Consider the following 11,549-nt stretch of genomic DNA (forward strand, 5'->3'; position numbering starts at 1 on the left):
GGATGAGAACAATGGATAGAGAGTCAGCTTTGGCAGTGCAGAAAACCTCCGTGACACAGAGGAGAGCAGTCTCCGGTTGAGTGACCCGTCTTGAAGCCTGACTGGTTAGGGTCAAGAAGATCGTTCGGAGAGACATAGAGAGAGAGTTGGTCAGAGACAGCCCTCTCAAGTGTTTTTGAAAGGAAAAAAAGAAAGGGTCGAGTGAGGTTTCTTGAGGGGGGATCGGCTCTGGCCATTTTGAAGTCAGAGGGGATGCAGACAGTGGTCAGGGATGAGTTGATGAGGGAAGCGAGGAATGGGAGAAGGTCTCCAGAGAAGGTCTGGAGAAGGGAGGAAGGGATGGGGTTGAGCGGGCAGGTTGTCGGGCGGTTGGACCTCACTAGTCACAGAATTTAATCTAGAGAGACAGGGTAGAAAGAAATCAAATCAAATCAAATGTTATTGGTCAAATACACATGTTTAGCAGATGTTACTGTGGGTTTCGTAAAATGCTTGTGTTCCTAGCTCCAACAGTGCAGTATTATCTAACAATACACACAAATCTAAAAGTAAAAGAAAGGAATTAAGAAATATGTAAATATTTGGACGAGCAATGTTGGAGTCCAGAGTTTAAATATAGAAAGATAGATAGATTATATGTATACATGATGGGATGTATAGACATTAAGGACAGCATGTGGATAGAATATATAGTATATCTGAAGAATATGTAAATATTCATGTAGAATAGTACATGTAGAGCAATAGTTGAATAGGGTGGACTTGACTATAATACAGTTTATACAGTGCATTCGAAAAGTATTCAGATCCCTTGACTTCTTCCACATTTTGTTACGTTACAGCCTTATTCTAAAATGGAATCAATAGTTTTCTTCCATCATTAATCTACACACAATACCCCATAATGACAAAGCAAAAACAGGTTTTTAGACATTTTAGCAAATTGTGCAAAAAAAAAAAACATTTATAATGAAATATCACATTTGCATAAGTATTCAGACCCTTTATTCAGTACTTTGTTGAAGCACCTTTGGCAGCGTTCCCAGCTTTGAGTCTTCTTGTAGAAAAGTAGAAAAGTGGTTCCTAGAGTTAGAGGCAGAAGCTTGACATTTTGAGTGATAGAACGTGGCTTTAGCAGCGGATACAGAGGAGAGAGGAGGGAGTGAAAGGATGATATAGTTAGACCTCCAGAAGTTCGTTTTCCTTTTTGCTCAGCTGCCTGGAGCCCTTTTCTGTAACACACACACTCTCAGTTATTGGAAGAACAGTGGAATTAAACACAAACATACTCAGAGATACCCAACTCTGATTGGTTAACCAGTCTGTCAATCATACACACATCTTCTCTGGCTGGTCTCTAGAGTGGTAGTCTGGGAAGGCCAATAAGGATCGTAGGGTGAGGTCAGGGGTCACCCCAAATGGGCCCCAGACACAACCGCTTCCAAACCCCAGGGGAGTTATGGGTAATGAACATTCCATCATCACCACTGACTAGGGGCAATGTTAACTCTACCTTCCTCCTCCCTACACACAACTGGGGAAAAGGGGTCCATATCAGGGGATAGCTTTACATGTCACGTTTTTGATATTATATACAGACCATTTCTGATGCATTTTTTGAGTTTTGTGGATTTGCACCATATCCTGACACATTCTGAATCAAGATATGTCTTTTAGACATAATACATTTGGGATTCCTCCGAATATCACACGTGGACATTTCCTGTGTCCGGATCTGGGTTCATTCAATATCCTGAGATATGTGACATCCTATTATCTCTCTACATGCTGAAAAATACTGACTTTATCCATCTCATATCTGTGTTTTCTCAGACCTTACGAACACCCAGTGAAGTAGTGACACGTGACATATGCCTGGTTTCCTGAAACGAGTCACATGTGGATGAATTTTACATTTCATGTAAAAAATATATATTGAAGTTCTGTTTTTTATTTTTTATACGGATCCATAAATGATCAGGAAATGACTACAGATATAATACATTTCTGAAAGTACGTGGATTTGTTTATGCCTAAGTATAAATGCTTACAAATGTCAGCATGTTGACGCATGTAAGCGTCTGCACACGCATCAGGGGCGTGTCTTGAAGGGATCTCACCCCAGATATCTCCCTGGACGGTAGCAGGGAGATTTCTGAGGTCCAGTTTGGATGCATGCAGAAACTGTTCCATTACGGAGAATATCCTAGCTCCATATATGAAATTAAGGACATCCGTATCTGGCGCATGTCTAAAATGATAAATAGATATAGTTAAAAGATATCCCCTGATATTGACCCTTTTCGCCCAGTAGCACACGCATTTCAATCAGGCTTCTATGACACACCCAAAGAGAGAGAGAAAGAGAGACAGATAGTCAGAGAAAGAGAATACATCTGGTAAACAGCAATGGTTTATTGTGACTGATCATCTAATGAGAGACAGAGGTTGTCTACTCTCCAGGTGTGTGTGTTTGTGTGTGTGTGTGTGTGTGTGTGTGTGTGTGTGTGTGTGTGTGTGTGTGTGTGTGTGTGTGTGTGTGTGTGTGTGTGTGTGTGTGTGTGTGTGTGTGTGTGTGTGTGTGTGTGTGTGTGTGTGTGTGTGTGTGTGTGTGTGTACGTGTGTACGTGTGTGTGTGTATGCTATCTCATTCTGTGAGTGATTTATACAGGGTGTGAATATGAGAGCAGAGGGAGAAGAGATCAAATGTGTGGAGCGAGACGGCCAACTGCTGCTGTGTCCAACTGCACCGCATTAAACGTGCTGATGGGCTTATTACACATACACACACACACACACACACTTTCACTCTCTCTCTCTCTCTTTCTCCCTCTGTCTCTCTCTCTCTCTCTCACACACACACACATAGACACTCCTCCAATTATAGCCCAGTGTGTTGATGTGCTTTCTTGAGAGCTATGATGAGAGGAGAAACAGAGAGAAGCACTGAGAGTTAATGTCACTTCAGTAGGAATCTCTCTACATGCACACACACACACACACACACACACACACACACACACACACACACACACACACACACACACACACACACACACACACACACACACACACACACACACACACACACACACACACACACTAACTAGAGGTTTTCACAGGTCCAAAAAGTGGGACCCGTTCCGAAATGGACCTGGGGCTTTCCCACCCAGACCCAATATGAATAATTTAGTTTTTTTAAATATGGAGACCCATTCCGAACAGACTCGACGACGACTAAGCCCGTTCCGTATAGACCTGACCGGATCCAGACCTGATCTGAGTGAGGGTAGCAGCAGAAATATCCTTTTTTAAGTTACTTTATTACCCAGAGCTGAGAAGAGAGAGAGGTACCGCTCTAGCAGGCGCGAGAGGGGTCTTACTGTAAGCAAGTGACAAGGAGAGCTAGGCTAATTAAGACTGCAGTGCATGCGCTTTCTCATCCTACAGTTACAAATAACAACAACTACATTCAGAATATTAAGTAGCAGCCTACATTTGCTCTATCCATCTCCTTTAACTTTTAATTCCGTAATTTTGATCCATCCTCCGTTGATTAGATAACTCCTAACTTTTCCACACACGGAGGCTCTATAACTGTAGCCTATCGCCGCTTTGATCACTTCTGATTGACCAACAACAAGTTACACGCGCCAGGCTCCACTCTCGTGAAAAGCAAGAGCAGTAGAATCAATTATCAAATGCATCTCTCCCTCTCCGACTGCAGCTTTCACATTTGGAACTATACGGGCCCTTCGGATAAATCAGTCAAAATGACACGTACCCGAGACCCGTGAGAATCATGTCAGATCCGACCCAAACCCGTGACATTTCGAATTCTGGATCCGGACCCACATGGGTCCTGGATCGGGTCTCGGGGATTCGGGTACAAGTGGATCTGTGAAGACCTCTGACACACACTCACACACTCACACACAAACACTCACACATAGTCTCCCATCTGGAATTCAGCTCTAAGCATCAGGAATTAAAGGAATCTTACTGCTCTTAAGGAGGTGTGGATGTGTATGCGTGTGTGTTATGCATGCATAGCGTGTGTGTATGTGTGTGTTCCTCCCTGGCGAGGTGGTGTAATCAGGGATGAGATGTTAGGGGGAAACTTTTCTGACCTTTAAGCTCACGTTCACCATAAATAGTATGGAATTATCTGTAGACACTCTCCTCTCTCTGACCAAATCTCAGATGGCAACCTATTCCTTTTATAGAGCACTACTTTTGACTTGGGCCCATAAGGCTTTGGTCAAAAGTAGTGCACTATGTAAAGAATAGAGTGCCGTTTGTGACATGCCCTCTGACTTTCCAATATCGTGCATCTCAGACCCAGGACGATCAGCTTTCACTGCTTTCAGAGGGATATAGGCTAATAATCGTGCTATTCTCTTCTCTGTATGGACCAGGCTTGGAAGATTTTGAACATTAAAACAAGTCAAGACTAGTGATGGTTGATGTTACTGTTTTTGTCGCTGTAGAGCAACGTAATCTCAGAAAGTAGGTCTCTCTATTCTGTGCGTTTGAAAGTGGACACAATATGGGTGTGTGTTTGTGACTGTAAGAAAAAAATACTATTCAAGCATGTGCATGTGTTTATGAAATGTGAGAATACTGTGAATTTGTGTCCGTTTGAAAGACAAAATACTATGACAGAGTGTGTGCCAGCACAAAAAGCCTCTGGGAGCTCTCTCTCCTCCTTTCCCACGGTACGTGTCCCATGAGCCTTTGCGGTGACGTCAGGACAGTGGTTTGGGTGGTGTGGTCCCCCCTTTCTGAGGTCACAGGTTCACTTCCTGTCTGTCAGGAACAGGAACATGTTGGCTCTACTCCAATCTGTGTGACCAATCATGTGTCTGTCTGTCTGTCTGTCTGTCTGTCTGTCTGTCTGTCTGTCTGTCTGTCTGTCTGTCTGTCTGTCTGTCTGTCTGTCTGTCTGTCTGTCTGTCTGTCTGTCTGTCTGTCTGTCTGTCTGTCTGTCTGTCTGTCTGTCTGTCTGTCTGTCTGTCTGTCTGTCTGTCTGTCTGTCTGTCTGTCTGGGGGGCTGATGCTTCAGGAGGAAGAGCCAGAGGACTTGGCCATAGCGACAGGGGAGGTTCGTAGTGTCAGGGAGTTTGTGGAGAAGTCCAGTGGGCAAAACCATTGTGTAAGTATACACACACGCATGCCATGCATGCACAAACAGAAAAGAACACACGACACATACCCGCATCTGTGAGTCAGAGAAGTACCCAGTCAGATGTACACACCTGTGAATGTTCACATCATGTTGTGGTAGAGGCAGATCAGTCAGACAGAGAGGTGTGTGACATGTTTTGTCTGCTACAGACCTTACAGCAACAAACGACCCACCGGAAGGGAAGAGGGAGTGATAAAGAGGACAGAGAGATAGAGGGGAAAGAAGAGGTAGACACCAGGACAGATGTAGTTTATGGGAGTTGCCCTGTCACTCAGCTAACTGATAACATCTCTCTCTCTCTCTCTCTCTCTGTCAATGCAATTCAATTCAAAGGGGTTTTATTGTCATGGGAAACATGTTTAAATTGCCAAAACGTGAAATACACAAAACAACAATGACAACAACCGACAAAGTGAATTAAACAAAACAAAGACAAAAACAAACAGACATTAAGAGTAAAACATGACACACACAAATAGTTATCTCTCCCTCCCTTTCTCTCTCTCCCTATATGTCTGTCAATTCAATTCAACCGGCTGTATTGGAATGGGAAACTTGTGTTTAATAAACAAAAGTGAAATAAACAATCAGAAAAGAAGAGTAAACATTACACACACATACATTTCAAATGTTATATTATGGAAATGTACAGTGTTGTAAGAATGTGCAGATAGCTGAAGTACAAAAGGGAAAATAAATAAATATGGGTTGTATTTACAATGTTGCTTGTGTTTCACTGGTTGCCCTTTTCTTGTGGCAACAGGTCACAAATATGTATCTCTTTCTTTCTCTCCATTCCTCCCACCGTCTCTGTCTCTCTCTCTCCAAGTGGGAGGGGAAGGATGAGAACGAGGTTGGTCATTGCCAGGAGACAGCGGTTGTGAACATGAATGTGGACCCCAAGTACTACCGTCCTACTGAAGTGGGGAGTCGAGTGTGTGTGTGTGTGTGTGTGTGTGTGTGTGTGTGTGTGTGTGTGTGTGTGTGTGTGTGTGTGTGTGTGTGTGTGTGTGTGTGTGTGTGTGTGTGCGTGTGCGCGTTTTGATGTTGGGGAAGTGTGAAATGCTGTCGACCTAACCTGGCTGTTGATCACAACACACTTTATGCCCCACAGTGACATATGAACTTGGAATTATGTCAGCCGCACTGTGATGCGTCAACATAGACACTGGCGCTGTCAGACTCACAAACACACACCTCTCTCTCTGCATTGTGCACGTAAGGTTGCCCACACACACACTCTTGGGTTGCTGACAGAGCTGTGGGCAGATGCACACTATCACAAGCAAACTGAAGAGTGAAAAGATGCAGACAAATACCTGAGAATCTCATCACCTGAGAAACTGTGCCTTTTTCTTTCCACTTATCAGAGATCAGGCTAATCAGATTTCTCATGAACAATAACATCCAACATAAATAAACAATGCATGCCACTTAAAAACCATCGCCCTGACAACCATTAATATCAAACCTAAACCATTACACTAGTTGAGTACCAAAATAAACCCCAGGTGAACGCCTAAACAATGTATTCTACACTAACGAGTGGTTGTCTGAGCTCAACCTTAAAGGGATACTTTGGGATTTTGGCAATGAGGCCCTTTATCTATCTCCCTTGAGTCAGATGATCTCCTGGATAGCTTTTTTTTGTCTCTGTGTTCAGTATGAAGGAAGTTAGAGGTAGTTTCGTGAGCCAATGCTTACTTGTGTTAGCACAATGACTGGAAGTCTATGGGTATTTACTAGCATCCTAGCAGGTACCTATAGACTTCCAGTCATTGCGCCAACGCTTGTTAGCAATTGCGCTAGCGCTAGTTAGCAACTTCCTTCAAACTGCGCGTAGAGACATAAAAATGTCATCCACGAGTTCATCTGACTCTGGGGACGTAGATAAAGGACCTCAATGCCAAAATCCGGAAGTATCCCTTTAACCAACCCCTGGAACTAGCTGTGACTTGTACTGCAACTACCACAGCCCAGAGAAAATGATAGCTCTATCACCTGAATGAGGCTACAGTTTATGGTTGAGGCAGTTCGACTGAGCCTCAACAAGACCTGTACAACACAGCCAAACAAAAACAAAGACACTCTCCTGTTCCACACAGTGACTTATAACCTCAAATAAACCACACCACTTTATGGTTTTACATTGCTCTATCAGCACATATCAAGGGCTACAGTACACTCCCCTACTAACCACAGTTACCACACCATCTTCAATTTCTCACAAATCTGTCAATGAGTGAAAATCAACGCCCAAGCTAGTACCCATTCTGCCAAAAAAACAGATCTGACTAAGCTCCACACCCCCCCCCACCCCTCCCCACGCACACACCACCTCTTAAGCAAACCTGCACAAGCTATCCCCCCACCACCACCCCTCTCCCATCCACAACAAATCTGCATGTATCAGTCACCCTCGATAACACTCACCAGACCAGACCAGAGCACACCTGCACAACCCCTCTGCCCTCCCCCAGCCTGCTCCCTCCCTTTGTGCGTGCTCCCCCCTATCACTCTCAGCCCAGTCTGTCCTCCCACCTCTCCTTCCCTCCCTCCCCTCTCCCGAGGGGCTATAGGGAGATAAATGAGCTCATGTCAGACACACACACACACTGACAGGGCTAATGACGATTTACACACACATTAACACACAGCCTGGGGTCATACACTCACATACACTACATGCATTACTGACACTCTCACATACAGACAATAGATAAGTTGCACATAAACTAGCTGTGCTAGTGACTTGGCTATTATGCAAAGAACCATCCTTTATATGAAGGTATTTGTCTAAAGAGACACTTTTTCAATGATACTCTTGTTTGACTGATGAATTGTATCCTGACCTTTGAAACATGCTCACACACGCACAGAGATCCAGACAATAACAGGTAGTTCCAGTTGAGCAGTGGAACAATGCTAAGCCGTAGGAGCAGTGTCACACATGCTTCCTGTCTTAGGGGTCAGGGATCAGAGGTTAAATGCTCCTCATTCTCTCTTCTTCCTTAAAACCTCTCATATCCTGCCTGCCTTCACCTGGAGTGACTCAGTAGAGAGAGAGAGAGAGAGAGAGAGAGAGAGAGAGAGAGAGAGAGTAGAACTTTCTCTACCCAGTTCAACCAGTCTGTTTTACAACCATACATGTATATCTGACAAAACGTCCTGCTCCTATTTATATCTCAAGTCTATAAGAGGGAGGACAGTGCTTCTCTCAGGTTTCTACGTTCTCTTCCCAGCCTATAAAACAGATTGCCCTGTCCTCAGGTGTGTGTGGAGGTCCATCCCATCCATCAGTCTGCAGAGATTCCTCTATAATCCTGCAGCATCACTCAGCTGTGTCTTAGTCCTAATCCTCTAGGGCCATCTCACAAATCAGAGGGTCCTGGAGTTAAAACACTACCCTAATCCTGTCCCAAACACCCTTGGGTAACCCGACACCCCATCAGGGAAAGCCCCGGACTTTACCCCTGTGTCAGATTGCTGACAGAGGGACCCCCCCCAAACCTCACTCTGTTCTTAAACAATACACCTCACACCTGGAAAGAGAGATTATCCACTACTTTGATACATGCGGACTGTGAATTACTCTGTCCCTTTTTGTCTCTGCCTGCCTGCTTCCCTCCCTCCCTCAACACAGTTCATGTGACAGACTCTGAGACGGCTCTTCACTCAACACAGAAAGACCTGCAGCAAACTGACCAATAAAAGTGAGAGCAAATCTAACTCACAGTATATGCTCATATACCCAAACCATACAATGTTGCATGCCTAAATTTGAGTTCTCTTTCAGCACCTATTGATGGGATATACATTGAAAAGCAACACAGCAAGGGAGAGCTGGACCTACAGATGTCTACTGGCTGTGTTATGACTGATAACTGTATGGTCTCACACACAATCACCGGTAATCAGATAGATAGAAAGAAAACACTGATATTACATGTAAATCAGAGTACTTTTAACGTCAGGTGAAAGGTGTTGAGGGAATGGCAACCTAAGTTGACAAAGTAATATATTAGAGGAAATCGGACTAGGAGCTCGATAAACAACAACCTATACTGTTCTCTCTCCCTGCGTGTCTCTGTCTGTAACACTTTCAAATAAGCTTTATAAGCGCAAAAAGTCTCAGTGGTTTCCAAATGAATGAGCTCCTGAGCCAAATTGGCGGACAAATTGTGTCTCCCCAATTTGTCTTCAAGTTGAAGATCATGGTGATCAACCAGTTGGGGGTCATTTGAATCACAAAAGACCCCCAAATGGACTGAAACAAACTCACACACCCCATCAGACAGCTGACAGCACAGCTGTACTGAGGAGTCTTAGCCATTTGCCTCCTCTTAAGAACAATCCTAAAGTGAGACAGACCAGGGTAGGTCATCAGCATTTCATGCTTCCTCAACATCAAAAACACATGCACGCACACACACACACACGTAGTTTATTTATGTGATTTGATTTGATTTGATTTGATTTGATTTATGTTGGATGTTATTGTTCATGAGAAATCTGATTAGCCTGATCTCTGATAAGAGGAAAGAAAAAGGCACAGTTTCTCAGGTGATGAGATTCTCAGGTGTTTGTCTGTATTTTTTCACTCTTCAGTTTGCTTGTGATAGTGTGCATCTGCCCACAGCTCTGTCATCAACCCAAGAGTGTGTGTCACGTGTGCTCCCTCTCCGGCCTCTAGGTCACCAGGCTGCTCGTTATGGTGCACACATGTCACCATCGTTACGCGCACCTGTGCGTCGTCAGACTCACCTGGACTCCACAACTTCGCTGATATATCTCACTCCCTTTGGTTCCTTCCCCAGGCGTTATTGTTTCAGTTTGGGTGCTGTTAGTGTTTCTGTTTTGTATTATGTTCCGTTTTATTTTTTTTAAACACTCGCTCCCTGAACTTGCTTCCCAACTCTCAGCGCACATTGTTACAAAATGACGCCTCACCTAAGGGAAGCATCAGGGAGCGTTTTTATTCTTCTTTTTATTCGGTGGGAATGATTGGTCCGGGAGCCGCTACAGGCTTCCCTGCCTCCGCCGGCTCGCCAGGCTTCCCTGCCTCCACCGGCTCGCCAAGCTCCCCTGCTTCCACCGGTTTGTCAGTCTCTCATGCCTCAGCCAGATCGCTAGGCTTCCCTGCTTCCACTGGCTTGTCAGTCTCTCATGCCTCAGCCAGATCGCCAGGCTTCCCTGCTTCCACTGGCTTGTCAGTCTCTCATGCCTCAGCCAGATCGCTAGGCTTCCCTGCTTCCACTGGCTTGTCAGTCTCTCATGCCTCAGCCAGATCGCCAGGCTTCCCTGCTTCCACTGGCTTGTCAGTCTCTCATGCCTCAGCCAGATCGCTAGGCTTCCCTGCTTCCACTGGCTTGTCAGTCTCTCATGCCTCCGCCGGCTCGCCAGGTTTCCCTGCTTCCACCGGTTTGTCAGGTTTGTCAGTCTCTCATGCCTCAGCCAGATCGCCAGGCTTCCCTGCCTCCACCGGCTCGCCAGGCTTCCCTGCCTCCGCCTGTTTGTCAGTTTCCCGCGCTCAAGCCGGCAACAGGTTCATGTGCATCAGCAGGGGTGACCGGTTCGCTCCTGATCCCCAGGACCCCAGGCCCTATTTACGTCACTCCCTTTGGTTCCTTCCCCAGGCGTCATTGTTTCAGTTTCATGTCTGGGTGCTGTTAGTGTTTCTGTTTTGTGTTATGTTCCGTTTTATTTTATTTAAACACTCGCTCCCTGAACTTGCTTCCCGACTCTCAGCCCAATTGTTACAGTGTGAGTAACCTTACGTGCACAATGCAGAGAGAGGTGTGTGTTTGTGAGCCTGACAGCGCCAGTGTCTATGTTGACGCATCACAGTGCGGCTGACATAATTCCAAGTTCACGTGTCACTGTGGGGCAAAAATTGTGTTGTGATTGACAGCTCCTCTCTGTGGTTTGTCTCAGTGCCCCTCGGGCAGAGAGGTGAGGAGGGGTGGGCTCAGTGATACATTGAAATTCGTCCCTTCCGTCTCTGTTTGTTTGTTTTTCTTTATCTAATTTGTCTTCTATACCTGCAGGTCTTTCTCTCTGTGTGTCTTTATTTCCTCCCCTCTTTCTTGTAGCTATTTTTTATCGCTATCTGATTATTTCTCACTTCTCCTTTCCGTATCTTTTTGTCTCTGTCTCATTTTTTTTTTACCTCCACTTCTGTCTGTCTTGCTCGCCCCTCTCTGCTGGTGTCTCTATGTCTGTTGGAGTGATATGACGCAACAGTCAGGTTAGACAGGGAGACTGTGGTTAGTTGAGCATGGAGGAATTCCCTTCCAGGCGGGATTATATTTGTGGTTGAGTTGCATAGAAGCAACCCTCCTCAACCTCTCTACCCACCCAC

General features: G+C 45.1%; 1 pseudogene; it reads left to right on the forward strand.

Moving 5' to 3' along the window:
- Positions 1–6,866, forward strand: part of LOC121847341 — a 162,671-nt pseudogene extending 155,805 nt beyond the window's left edge.
- Positions 6,867–11,549: the final 4,683 nt, after the last annotated feature.

Source organism: Oncorhynchus tshawytscha, linkage group LG01 (genome assembly GCF_018296145.1).
Source record: "Oncorhynchus tshawytscha isolate Ot180627B linkage group LG01, Otsh_v2.0, whole genome shotgun sequence".
NCBI lineage: Eukaryota > Metazoa > Chordata > Actinopteri > Salmoniformes > Salmonidae > Oncorhynchus > Oncorhynchus tshawytscha.